The sequence below is a fragment of the Lycium barbarum genome, chromosome 11 (genome assembly GCF_019175385.1).
Source record: "Lycium barbarum isolate Lr01 chromosome 11, ASM1917538v2, whole genome shotgun sequence".
Taxonomy (NCBI): domain Eukaryota; kingdom Viridiplantae; phylum Streptophyta; class Magnoliopsida; order Solanales; family Solanaceae; genus Lycium; species Lycium barbarum.
In genome coordinates, this window is record NC_083347.1 from 44,697,774 (window position 1) to 44,713,023 (window position 15,250).

At 38.2% G+C, this 15,250-nt stretch overlaps 1 pseudogene; it reads right to left on the minus strand.

The window, feature by feature from the left end:
- Positions 1 to 4,387: 4,387 nt before the first annotated feature.
- LOC132619793 (3-ketoacyl-CoA synthase 4-like) lies at positions 4,388 to 11,378 on the minus strand (annotated as a pseudogene).
- Positions 11,379 to 15,250: the final 3,872 nt, after the last annotated feature.

Below are 15,250 nucleotides of genomic sequence, written 5' to 3' on the forward strand. Positions count from 1 at the left end.
AGGTTCCTGATTATTAAGTAATCACGAAAGGTTAAGAGATGATATGGTATCAGTATGTAACAGCTGATTCACATAGTTGACTTAATAATATGGTTATAGAGGTAATGACTATGCGATTAAGATTATGGGAAGGAGTAACGACAAGGACAAAAAGTTTCTAGACTAGTTGAGGAAAAGGATACTCAAGTATCAAGGAGAATCATATCAGGAGAGTGACTCACTTATATCTGTTAAAAGGATATTCCTGAAGTGTCAAGGAAGTATTGCAACCGAGATTCATTACTAAGAAGAAAACTCGTTTTCAACTACTCAAAGGGAACATTAAGATAGTGCATGTCAGAGGATTAAAAGATGAATTCACAACAAGAGAAACTCGACTTAAGCTTCGAGTATAGATGGACAAGCAAGGAAAGGCACAACATAATAGAAGAGTAATTGATTCGTCATAAGATCACCATAACCAATATACCTATACAGGACTAGTTTAACATTCGAGGACGAATGTTTTAAAGGGGGGAAGGATGTTATACCCCGTATTTTTGTACATTGGATTATTCGTAAGCTAATCGATATACGTTTAAGGACAAGATTAATTGTGAGGTATGAGATAAGGACTTTTAATCCCCGATATTAATTAGTGTATGACTTGCTTATGAATTTCAATTAGTGTAGAAATATTATTAGAGATTAGGGATTAATTAACCATGATTAGATAAGTAAGTGGGGATTAGTTATCAATTGAGATTAATTAAGTTAGCCAATTAGACTAGTAAGTGGGCCCCACCGAATTATAAAAATAAAATTAATGATTCATTATGGGGGGGGGGGGGGTGCACGTGTCCTATGGATGGACACCATATACATAGTCAAGTTAATGACTAATGTTGCTACATATTTTCATTTGCAAATTTTACACAATTGAAAGCGAAGAGAGAAGCATAGCTATGGCTGCCAAGCTCTCGGCCATGGCAGTCCCCTTTTTTTTAAAAAAAAATTCTTTCTATTAAATTCCAAGGTATTTCACACGTTCAAGAAGGCAACGACATAAGGTATTGAATCGAGAAAGAGAAAATAGTGCAATTGGGGCAAGTGAGTATAGGATCTGTCCTAATTAAATTTGAGGTAAGATTTCTTTTTCTTGAAATGTAATTGGAGTTAATGATGTTGTAATGGAAAGATTAGTTTGTATTAGGCGAAATTGGAAGTAAGAAAATTGCATGAATTCGTTGGTATTGTAAGTTGGGTTGAATTGGAGTTGCTTCAATTTAATCGAGTTGGATTGTTGTTGGCGTCGTTGGTGGTGTGTTAAAATTTAATTAATCATGGTAATTAAAGTTGTAGTTTTTTTATATGGAATTGTTGAAATATGAATTGGATTAGACGTTCATGAGGTTAGGAGTTGTTGTTGTTGTAAGTTGATGGGCTGTTTTAGAACTTATTGTGATATTAAGATAGTTTTCTTGTGTATGAGTAATTGGTGTTGTTGTCGTGTTATTGTTGATTTGGCTTATAAATTTGGAAGGAAACCAGAGTATAACGTATCGTATACAAAGTGTATATTGGGTTGTTTGACGTATACCCTTGTATATGGATGATCTTAATTCAAAGGGACTTAAATGAGGTTGTTGTTGTTGTTGTGGGCTGCTGGTTACATTATAGTGATTAAAGAATAGGGGAAACGCTGCCCGTTTCATTTTAGAATTGAATTATCATTTGATATACATCATATACTAGCATCATCTAAGTTCATATACGCATTCCCTTGTTATAGGATTGGCGTAAGCATTAACGAGTTCATTGTTGGTTCATTTTGGCGACTTAAGGTATGTAAAATTATCCCTTCCTTCTTTTGGCATGATCTTCATGAAACAAACAGATGACGTATATATGACTCCATAGAAGCTCCTATTCTTAGAGACACTAGGATGGCTAATGTTCTTGATTCCCAGAACTTATCTTATTGTGTCTTGATACGTATCTATGACTTCTGAAGTTCTATTTGATATGTTCCATAGTAACATTCGAAGGATACTTGATATGACTATTGTCTTGATTTCCAAATGATAGTTCGTTTGAATATTCTATTGAGCCTCAAATATAATTTAGTTTGCATATGGTTGCTCACTACTCTGCTCGTGCATGCCTCAATATATCTTTCACCGAGTCCCGGGCCGGGTATGTTTTCGTGCACAGTACCACTGCATTGTTCACCGAGTCCCTCACTAGAGGGCCGGGTATGGTATATATATATATATATGTGTGTGTGTGATGATATGATGATATGATGATGTGATTATGGCGCCAAGGATGGCATGTGATGACTTTATTCACCGAGTCCCACAACGGGCCGGGTATGATACATGATATTGGTATGCATGATTTACATTTCATAAGGCAAGTGTATTGGTATTTTGAATGTCATACTTGTCTCATGTGATCTCTATTTCAGTCATGATCCTCTTTATTATATTTCATGCTTTATATACTCAGTACATATCTCGTACTAACCCCCTTTCTCCGGGGGGGGGGAGGGGGGTTGCGTTTCATGCCCGCAGGTACAGATACTCGATTTGGTGATCCTTCGGCTTAGGATTTCTACTCAGCTGTCTTGGAGAGCTCCATTGTTCCGGAGCCTAGACTTTTGGTACAGACCTTTTCATGTATATATATATGTTTATCCAGGGGTACGGCGGGGCCCTGTCCCGTCATATTTTACTATCGATACTCTTATAGGTCTGTAGACATATGTGTGGGTTGTGTATAAGTTTGTTCAGCTATGTCTATACGATGTGCTATGGATATGTTTGTCTGTAGTGGTAGCCTTGTCGGCTTGCGTATGGTATTGATATGTCGTGGCAGCCTTGTCGGCTTGCGTATCATATTGACATGTAATGGCAGCCTTGTTGGCTTGCGTATCATATTATATTTTGATTAGTTGTGATTCCTCAAGAGACAGGTTATCCGGATACATATATATGATGACGTTATGAACCTTTGGGGTTCTTTTGCAAGTTTCCATATTGTTCTTAAGAATCAGTTTGTCTATATTTAACAGGTACGTATACGAGTGTCCAGCTCGGGCACTAGTCATAGCCCAGGGGATTGGGTCGTGACATGTAATAAATATGGTTAAAGCTTTTTTCAGTGGATCAGAATTACCCAGGTATATCACTCATACTAACTTGGCCCTATTGCCTAAAAAGGACATCATCAATACCTTCTCAGACATGAGACCAATTAGTTTGAGCAATTTTAGTAATAAATTCATCTCAAGTTTGATTCATGAATGAATGGTGGAGTGTTTAGCAGAAATTGTTTGTCTACATCAGGCAGGATTTGTGAAAGGAAGAAGCATAATGAAGAATGTCCTACTTACTCAGGAAATTATTTCAGATATCAGGTTGAGGACAAAATCTACCAATGTAGTCATGAAACTAGACATGGCTAAGGCTTATGATAGGGTCTCATGGATTTTCTTAATCAAAGTGCTAAGGCAGATGACTTTCTCTAAATTTGTGATAGATATGATATTCCGGCTCTTTAGCAATAATTGGTATTCAATATTGATCAATAGGCAACAACACGGATTCTTTCAGTCCTCCAGAGAGGTTAAGCAAGGGGACCCATTATCCCCTACTTTGTTTATTCTAGCTGTAGAGGTTCTTTCTAGAAATCTCAATGCTCTAAATCAAGTTCCTCAGTTCAAAGGTTAAGGGATGCCTAAATGGAGTCCTAAGGTGAACCATCTTGCTTATGCAGATGATATGATCATCGTTTCCTCATCAAATGTGTTTTCTCTACAGCTTGTTATGGAGGTTTTGAAGAAACGTGAGATCACATCAAGGCAAATGATCAACAGGGAGAAAAGTGCAGTGTAAATGCACAAATAGGTGCCTGAGGATGTGAGCATCACTGTAGAAATTATCACAGGGATTGGTAGAAAAGATTTTCCTTTCATCTAGAAAAGGTTTTCCTTTCATCTACTTAGGTTGTCCTATATACCATAGTAGGAGAAAGAAAGATTTTTTCACACATATTCTGATGAAAATAATGAATAGGATACATAGTTGGAAAGGGAAATTGTTATCTTTTGGGGGTAGAGCTATTCTTATTAAATATATGTTTCAAAGTATGTCAATTCATCTTTTATCTGCAGTTAATCCCCCTATTTGTGTAATCAGGCAAATGCATAAAATGTTTGCCCAATTCTTTTGGAGCAACGCAATAGGAGGGAAAAGTAGGCATTGGGCTTCTTGGAATCATCTTTGATTACCATTAATGGAAGGAGGGATGTGATTCAGATCACTACATGATGTATTTGTAGCTTTGTTCTGTAAATTATGGTGGAATCTCAGGACTAAACCATCATTACGGAGTGCCTTCATGGTTAATAAGTATTGCAGAAAAGAAAATCCTGTGACTGTTCAGTGGAGATATGGATCTCAGACTTGGAAGAATTTGTTACAAGCTAGAGATTTGATAGAGCATCAAATTTGGTGGCAAATAGGTATGGGAAATGCATAATTCTGGTTTGATAATTGGACAGTCATGGGTGCTTTGTATTATTTTGTAGAAGGATATGATGAGAATATTCAAAATGTATCAGATGTGGTGGAGGATCGGTAGTGGAACATGGATAAATTGAATAATTTGTTACCTGAGGATATTGTGCAACATATTGACACCACTATCAAACCTCCAAGAGCAGAAAAAGGAATGCATAGGCCATGGTGGATACTGAATAATAAGGGAGATTTCACAGTCAAGTCAGCTTGGGAGTATATCAGATTGAGAGGGCAGAATATGGATGTGTATAAGCATATTTGGATTAAAGGATTGGTTTTCATGATATTTTTTTTTCTATGGACATGCTGGAAATATAATGTTACACCTCGTAGTTTCGTCCGTTGAGATTCGTTAGGCGTTAGTTGTCCTAATCGCGGAAACTGGAGTTACCTTAGGATATATGAGATTACATGTTCCCATATTATTTTTATACGGGTTTAATCCCATGAAATGAGCTATGGAAGGATTTAAGAACAAACAAATAAAGGAATGGAGTTTGTGGGAACTTTGGTAAAACTTGGCAAACTTTTCGGATAGAATTTTGGTCCAAATTGGTGGGGGCATATCTCCTAGAATATGAGGAGTTTTGGTGCGTTTCTTTTGTCCAAATTGACGTTCATTGAGTCTAACTTCCAACGCAACAAACCGCTCGTCAATGTGACGTCTGAGTAAACAGTTATGGCCATTCTACGACAGACTGTCTGAGCAGAAAATTTCTGCGGACCATTTGACGGCCCGCAGGAATTTTGATGCCCCGCAGAAAATTTTGCGGTCCGTCAAATTGACACAGCCCAGCGTCAAATGGTCACAGTGACCCATATTTGACTGGGCAGTTCTACAGACCATTTTGATGGTCCGTAGGAATTTATACGGCCCGTTAAAATGGGCACAGAATTGCCTACGGGAGTTTAAGTTCTGCTTTATATATTTCTTCCACTTCATTTGGACACATTATTTTACCAAACCAGATCCAAGGCTCTTTAAAAAAATAAAATAAACTCTCTTCCACTCCATAAGCTAATCCAAGCCAAAATCCAAGAGAGATTAAATATCAATAAGCAAGAATCAAGATACCCATGTGCTAGAGGTCTTGCTAGGGTTAATAAGCTCCAAGAATTCTTTGGATGTTGAAGCTAAGGTTTTTCTTCAAGTGGAGTATTGCTATCCAAAACCCATTCCTACACTATCAAAGGTAAATTTTATGATCAATTCATGTTATTTAGAGTATTGAGGGGTTGAAAGACCTGGATTATAGAAGGAAATAGAAAATGGGTTACAAATATGAGAATAGTGATGTTTTTGAGTTGTAGCTTAATATGAATCATGATTCTTCGTATGCTACAAGTATAGTTATGTTACAAAATGATATTAAGAACATAGGAGAAACATTATATGGGGATGAAGGTAATGTTGTATTATGACCATGGTTATGGATGCCCTTGAAAGGGAAGTAGGAGAATTGAATAATGTATGGTTGATGAAGATTATTGAGTATGATATTATGGATATTGTTATTGACGTTTGGGAGTTGACATGTAATATGAGAAAAGTTGTATAAACAAAGGAAATGCTGCCCAATTTTCTCTAGCATTAGTAAGCACGTTCATATAATCGATTAGCTAATGTTAATGCGAATTCTATTGAAGGTAGAAACGTGAGCATTAAAAGAGAACAATCAAGCGATGGAATTGTTAAACGAAAGAGGTATGTAAGGCTAGTCCCTTCTTTCTAAGGCATCACTCCTATGACACGAATCCTCCTATCTTTCCATGATTTTCCTATATATCGAAAATTATGAGTCTACGATTATAAAGATCTTCATACAAGATAAAGAAAAGAGATACATTACGAGCATGACAATACTGATGATGAATCTAACTCTAGAAGTCCTAAAGCTCATGACATGACATTCCTACGAAGCTAATGATCCTTATATGATTCCTATGATATTATTTTCCCTACCTCTCCATGACTTTCTTACATTCTGGGGACTAGGAGTCAACGTTGATAAAGAGATACTTATGAGATAAAGATGAGAAACATGACATAAATACGATAACAATGATGATAAGTCTAAGCCTAGAGATTCTAAAGCAAGATATGATGTCTATGAAGTTAATGATCCTATTTACGATCCCTTGATGTTGTTCATGGTGTATACTCACCTTAAAATTGTAGTTCCTTCAAGGTGAGATATGATGATTATGGTCACTCCATAATGTAATCGGGGGTCACGACCTTATGTCACCCCGACATAGCCAAAGATGCCTTCTAGTTCTAATGTATGTTTTAATGATAGATGTATAATAATGCTAAGCTATGATAAGGTTACGATAAACTTATGATAAGGTCATGATAGGCCGATGAGATGCATAATAATGATAAGTCTATGGTGTGCACGCGATGATACAATTCTACAGTGCCTAAATGGCTGGACATGTCACCGCGAAGGTGAGCTACTTATGATTCCACCGTGCCCAAAAGGCCGGACATGTCACCGCTAAGGCGGGCTGCTTATGTTTCCACCGCGCCTAGAAAGCCGGACATGATCATCACTAGTGGGCTGCATATGATGGTTACCCGGACGCGGGTTAACGATGATGGTATATATACGATATGGTAATGTATGTGCTATGACGATATACGTACTACGAATATATATATGATATATGTACGAAATGCATCCACTCTTAAAAGTCAAGCAGGTTATATCTTCATCTTATGTCTTATGATTTCTCTGTTATATTCATTTCATTCATGCCTTACATACTCAGTACAATGTTCGTACTGACGTCCGTTTTCTTTAGACACTGTGTTCATGCCCATAGATAGACAGGTAGGTGATCCAGACTCGTAGGAGCTATTAGCTGACTTGAGGGCACTCCATTGTTCTGGAGGTGCCATTGACTTATTATTTTGTGTATATATGTGTATTTTGGGCACGACGAGGTCCTGTCCTGTCCCTATGTCTAGCATTCTAGTAGAGGGTCGTAGATACGCATGTGTGGGTAGTATGGTCTCACGGTTTCTCCTCGTATGTATATATATATATATTATTTTGATAGCCGGAGGGCTTACGTATATAAGGTAAGCATGTTTCCAAATGAAAAATGGTTTTCTATGATTTGAATATAAGATTAATGAATGAACGCGTGATGGGCACGATGGGTAATGGTATGAGCGGTGCTCGGTGGTTAGCCCCAGGTAGCCGTCATAGCCCCTAGCTAGGTCGTGACAATATAAGGTTCCTTTGGATGATATTTTGAACAAGATGCATTATAATATGGCATCCAAATGCTGGTGTTGTTCCAACCCAAAGGAGGAAACAATTCAACATTTGTTTGCTACATCTTATGTAGCTAACAAGATTTGGGCCTACTTTTCTTTAATTTCAGGAATGAACATGAAGGGATTATCTTTACAACAAAGAATTATAAAGTGGTGGACTGCCCCAGTCATAGGAAGAGGGAAGATGATTTACAAACCTATTCCAGCTATCATTATCTGGGAATTATGGAAGAGAAGGAATGCCATTAAGTATAGAGGGAAAAGTCAAATGAGAGAGTTATCTATCTAGTTTTTGCAACTATCCAAAGATTTGTAATGGTCACGAATCCATCAATTACTCAGGTGCCACACAGATGGGAGGAATTGATAAGGATGCTGGAGGAAAGAACTAATAGGCTAAAGATTACAAAGGTGGTATGGAAGTTTCCACCATAAGGGTGGTTGTTGTGCAATACAGATGGGGCCTCTAGGGGAAATCCAGGTAGGAGTGCTTATGGTTTTTTTGAGGAACACAGATGGGAACTTGATATATGCTCAAGTTGCTGATATAGGCATTACTACCAACACAGATGCTGAGGTGATGGAAATTGTAAAGCTATGAGATATTGTAGGAACGAAGGACTTGACAACATCATAGTCCAAGCTTACTCTGAAATGATATATAAAATTTTAGAAGAGGGTTGGAAACCACTATGGGGAATTTTTAACTGGATTGAAGAGATTTTGGAGATAAAAAATACTATGACTGTTTCTTCAGTCATATTTTAAGAGAGGGGACTAAATTGGCAGATGCCTTGGCTAACCAGGCCTTAGATAAAGCCTCTTTGCAGTGTCAAAATTTCCAGGAATTGCCATCAATGTGTAGGAAGATTCTCAATAGTGATAAGACCCAAATTCCTTATTTGAGAATAAGGACTAAAAGATTATGGAGGAATGCGGGGGTGCTGGTTGGAAATTTGGAGAAAGGACAAAGGAAGGAAGCCTATCATCATGTTTAAATTTTAAATCCATTTGGAGGAGAACATGGTGGTATTTTTTACTGACTTTGTGTATTTTTTTGCAGGTATCTAATCTATGTAACTCAGAAGATACAATGATGAAAATGCAGAACAAAATCATCAAGGAACAAGTAGAAGACACATACATTCATACTTTGGGCATAAACATCAAGGAAAACACAAAAATAACACTTATACTCAAATTCTCAATTATAACTTTGAACAAATAGATTGGATAGATGTTTTATTTCTGGTATTAGCATCATACGGTGCTCATTCAAATAGACAAACATTTAATCTATGCAAGTCAAAGTTAAAGTGAGAAGGAGAGGCAAATGTTCCACAGAATCATCAACAACATCATCGGAAAAGGGAAAATTGCAGCAGTGAAACAAGAAGTAAGGAAGATGGAGAACTTACCAGAAGCTATGGAGGTCCAACCAACGAGATGAGCTCGGACTGTGGTTTCAACACAGATAGAGTTCTAAAGTGGTACATGCATAACAAGGACAAGGTAATTAAGCATAATTTGCGGCAGGAAATTAAGAAGATGAATAGATCTATGAATTTGAAGTTTTACCTAAAGATGGAGATACGAGGAAATGAAGAACTCCACATCTGGAGGTGTGAATTAGAAATGAACCATCAACATAACATCATATGGTATTCACCTTCACACCAACACCGACGACCAGATACAGAGAAAAGCGTGGATAAAGAGAGAGAGAGAGAGAGAGGTCACCGGATAAATAGGGTTCCGTTTAGGAAAGTGGACAAAGTTTATTTCTTTGGCATTTTTATTTTTGTTGCTTTTATTTTGGGCCTGACCCGATTGTGGGTTGGGCCTTTTTAAACTCTATTTTATTTTTTGCATATTAATAAAATGCTCGGATGGGCATAATTAATTTTTTTTTAAAAAAGAAAAAATCCACAAGTGGTTCTTAGATTAATCATACAAAAGGCAGTTTGTAAAGGATATATGAAGTCAAAGCTAGCAACGAGAGTGATTGAGCTAAACTACTATCCCTAGCGTAGAAGTTTGTTGGAGTGGATAGGATAGTTTTTTTATACCTATAGCAATGTGCAAGGGTGGGGCTCTTTTCCTACAAGTGTTATCCTTGACAATTTTGTAAATATCACTTGGTAATTTGTTTTTTAACTTACCAAGAAAAATATTTCGAAGTCCTTACTCTAGTTCAAAATTGAATTATCCCTCTCTATTATCCAAGCGTTTGGCTAGTATGATTAACAGAAGTTCATAGCCATGACAACGATAACAGAAAATCTCCAACACTCGTTTTTCCTGTAATGCCAAATCAGGTATCGTTTTTGAAATTTCATCACTCACCTATGACTAGCTTATAACAAATATATATACTGCGGGTCCACAAAGAATTCGCTAAAATAAGCAAGCTCTTAGGATTATAAAATTTTGAAAATGAGAACGAAAAACTGATAAGCAGTTAATTAAATCCATATTTCATTAAAGAGTTTAATTTTGGTGAAGTTAGGATGTATAGATATTTTCTACCATTAGGTCTAACCAAAAGAAAAACAAAGACTTATTGATTCATGAATTTAAAAGGGCATAGGGACAGACTTTAAGGGAAGAGAATCAATAGATTACATATTCGTACTAAAATAATACATAGAGTCATTAGATTAACAATTTTGAATATACATAATCATGTATAGTTCTTTTACCGTTCTACGATACTACTTGTACAAGATATCTGTCAATAGAATCCTCCCATGGACCACAAGGAGAAGGCTTCACATTTCTCAGTTCCTCCCAAACAACACTATTACACTTGAAACCACTCCCAAATGCAATCTGCCACACTCTATCACCTTTTCTCATTCTTCCTTTTTCCTCTATATATGCAAAACCATACCATATGGAGCTAGATGAAATATTCCCAAATCTATGAAATGTCATTCTTGATGCCTCAACATGAATTGGTAGCAACTATAAATTCTTCTCCGGTTCATCTATTACTGCCCTTCCTCCAGCATGTATGCAAAAATGATCAAATGCCAACTTGAAATCTGGAATATAAGGCTTCACATTACTGTTGAATAGTTTCTTTATTATCAGTGTAGCAAAGAATAGGAACTACTTGCTAATTGGTAAAACAAGAGGAACCAATGTAGTGATATTTGTCTTAAAAGCACCACCAGCAATTGCCATGAGATCTTTTGATAAAGAAACACCAGTTTTCCCAACATCATCTTATTCTTGGTAAACACAGCGAAATGCCTTATCATCTGCTCTATGATGCGTTCTAACAACATGAACAAGCTTATACTTTACTCTTTCTCTTGTCTGTAGACTTGTTAGAAAACAAATAGCAGCATCTCCAACACGAAGCAAACAATTTGTTATTAACATTGACTTATTGTTCCCACAATAACAATGTAGCGTCATATTCTCAGTACTGACAACAACTGCATACGTACGTTCCTATGCACTATTAACAAGTCTTTGGCCTGATCAACTACGATCACACCAGAACTACAACCCATACCCACTAACTCACCAGGGATGTGATTTTATTTGTTGCTGTCTTGACATTCATATAAAGTTAGTCCATTGATCATTCACAATCAAACCTTGTTTCTTCTTTTGTCTTACTTCTCACCCTTTTTCTCAAATGATTTCATTCATAGGACAATAGTCCTAAGCATTTTTCAGAGTATCATTGACTTCTTTTTGATAAAGCTGCAACTTAAGATTCAACGTCACTCCTTCCATATTCTCATCTGATCAGTTCACACTGCCATAGAAGCACTGTCCTCTGCTATCTCAACATATTAATAACAGGGTAATACATAGTCCTTTTAGAATTCTTTGGAAAAATGTTGTGTGAAGTCACTCTTCAAGCATATGATATCTTACTCAACAATTAGTTCCATATTTCGGTCATAATTTAATTAGCCACACCGCTCTCACAGCCTGATTAAAAGTCTCAATCACTTCACGATACCTATTAACATTTCCTCTTAGTATTAGAAGATCTGCAGGGTTTGATTCTCTTCCCCCCTTTGTTTATTGGGTTACTGCTCTAGTAGACCTTTCTTCAATTTGTCTCACTTCTGTCCTTCCTTCTCTGTTTCCAATGCATACTGAACATTCGTCACTTATCGTTCCTTTGTGTCGTTGATCAACCTTAACTTGTTTTCACCTACCTTCACATCAGTAATAGCAAACTCCTGTTGTGTGACCGTTCGAGTAAATTCCCGAATAAATAACCTGAACTATAACACAGAACGCAACTGCGGTCATAAGGTCAACTAATTGCCAGGCAAGGAGCTTTTGTAAACACATCTCTTTTAATTTATTTCCTCGAGGTATCACCGAGGTCAACAAGGCTGGCTTATAGTGACACGAAAGTTTTCTCCCGCTATAATCATCGGGTGAAGTCTAACTTAATAATCTGAATCGGTGTTACATGCATCGACCTATATGTGTATATCGAGTTCATTTTATAACTCAATCTTCCAAAGCATAAAAGAGCTAGCCAAATTCTTCTAACTTGCAACTTCTTCTGGAATGCTTATCTCTTTAATTCTCCTTAGTATATAAAACTTCTTTCTACCCGAAGCACATCATTTTCCCTTCTCATGTTTCTTATTCTATGCTAACCTAATCATCGTTGCTTTCAGCTTAATACATACTTGCTACATCTATCCCACATTTGACTACTAACTTCGTCTCTAATCACTAGCTGCTCGGCCATTTCTTTCTTCTTTCCATAATCCTACCTAATGTTTCCACAATTTCCCTTAGATTCCCAGGAAAATTTCGGTAGAGTTTCCTCTGTAAACATACCAATCCCAAACCTGCACACAACCTAGAAAATACATCTCATGGCTTAGAATGCCACATATAGAAACACATATGATATATAACTCAACCACACAGCGCTGATTACTATAAAAGAATGTAAAGTAATAAGACTTGTCTCATAAGTTGCATCTAAACACCCTTTCTAGAATTCCATTTTGTTTTCTAAACATTATGTCAATCAATTCCCTTTGCGGTGTCTGCTTACTCATAAATCATCCGTCTAGCTGCCGTTGGGTCACCAACAGGTATAGATACCTCAAATATCTAATTAGCTTAGGTTTCACCCCAACACAGTCGGCAACAACAGGAGTAATATATATGGCGAAGTAAACCCCAGGTAAATCAATGCATATATATCATAAGAGGATACCGATAATATACCTGTGACAACATCAGGGAAAGACTCAAGATCCCGTGGTCCCGCTCGTGCGTAAGAGCGGTGCTGTGGGTCACTCAAACCAACTGCTCCCTCTCTTCCTCTGCCATGGCCTGTTGGTGTCTGTGAGCTTTGCCTTGGAGGGCGCACTGATGATGAAGAGCCAGCTGCTAATCCCATAGGCCGAACCTTATTTCTACCACGTATCTATGGACAGTCGCGCCAGAAATAGCCTGGCCGAGCTCAGGCATAACAAACATCCAAACACAAATGACATGGTCCAGGATGTAGTCTACCACACTGAGTACATCGTGGTACAGGTAATCTCATTTGGCCTGAATCACCCCTGGTCTGGGAACTAGAAGCTTTAAAACTCTGAACTGGCCCTAAACAAGCAGTTCTATCAACCTTGGGTCCAGGAAACTGTGGAGGCGCACTAGCTGTTGAACGAGCTGGGTGCCTAGAGAATTGTTGCCTCAGGGCACCTCTGAACTCATGGTCAAACCCTGAAGACCTGACCCTCTTCCTTCAACTCCTGCTACCATGGCCTGCATCCTGCCGCTGAGCTTGAGCGGCTACTAACTGGGTCAGCAAAAGAATGGCCTGTCTCATATCCTGGCCTGAGTTATCTGGTGGAGAAACTGGGGGTGCTGGAGCTAAAGTTGAGGCTCCCCTTTGCTCCTCTGGAATGGGCGAAGTATGAGAGAACTGAAATATAACCTTACTCTGGGACTCGCCCTCATCTATATCTGTGGGCGGTTCCCGTTCAGTCCTACTTCTGGCCGCTGTCTTTCCCTTCTGGGCTACTGTAACTTTTCCTTTCATAGACTTTACAGAAAACATAGCGCACGGTTAAGGAAAAGGGAATTCTTATATCACCGCTCTATCGCACGATCTACGATAAGAAGGAAGGTCAATCGTTCCTAAATGCCCTGCAACCTCCTATTTATAAGTGTGGCGCGCTTCACACCCATAAACAAGACTCTATTGGACACGGCTCGTAGACACACCCTAGGACGGAACTGCTCTGATACCACTTTTGTCGTGACCCAACTAGTGGGCCATGACGGGTACCCGAAGCAGGCTTCCGAGCACCACTTTTGTCACGACCCAACTAGTGGGCCATGACGGGTACCCGGAGGTGGCTACCGAGCACCACTCATCAAACTAATTATCATACACAATCTGTACACACATAACCTCTAAGGTAATACTTACTGTGAACTGATCATAAATTATCTCCCAAAGCATGCATATATACATAAGCCCTCACGACTACAAAATTATGTACAAAATATACATTGAGAGGTCACATAACATCTATAACCCACACATAAGCATCTACGAGCCTCTAACTAGAATCCCAAAATCATGAGGACGGGACAGGACCCCGCCATGCCCCAAAATGTACACAAAAGAATATACCAATGAACAGCAACTCTGGACAGTGGAGTGCTCCTGTGTGTTTTGATGTGGCTCCTAAGCGTCTGCACCATCTCCCTATCTACCTGTGGGCATGAACATAGCATCCATAAAAGAAAGGACGTCAGTACGAACAATGTACTTAGTACGTAAGGCATATATGATAGCATAATAAGGAAGTATAGAAAGCATAAGAAGAAAGGATAACTGTAACTGCTTGCCTCTTGAGGCGAAATCATGCATGCTCACTTTTACCTTTAAAACCTATCAAACATACATACATAAACTGTCCGAATCAATAACATCATTGGCCCTCGTCTAGGGTAATCATCTCACGCCGCCCACTAGTGGTGATGCCCGTGCCATATAGACACGGTATAGTAAGCCGCCCGTCTTGGCGGTGCTGCCCGGCCATCTAGGCGCGGTGTATTCATCATTATCTATAAGCCGCCCACCGAAGTGGTGTCATGCCCGACCAACTAGGCACGGTGTAATAATACATATACATATAGCATGCATGAGAGCCCAATCAAAGCTACAACTCTATCGGAGTGACATAAGGTCGGTGACCTCCAATTATGGTATGGAACAATTATCATAGCTATATCTCACCTTGAAGGAACAATAATCATAAGGTGAGATCATCAATAATGAATAATATTAGTAAACACGTGACAACCCATTGATATCATGAAAACATTTAGAACTTTAAGCTTTAGCCTTTCTAGAATGAAAGTCATCATCATGAAC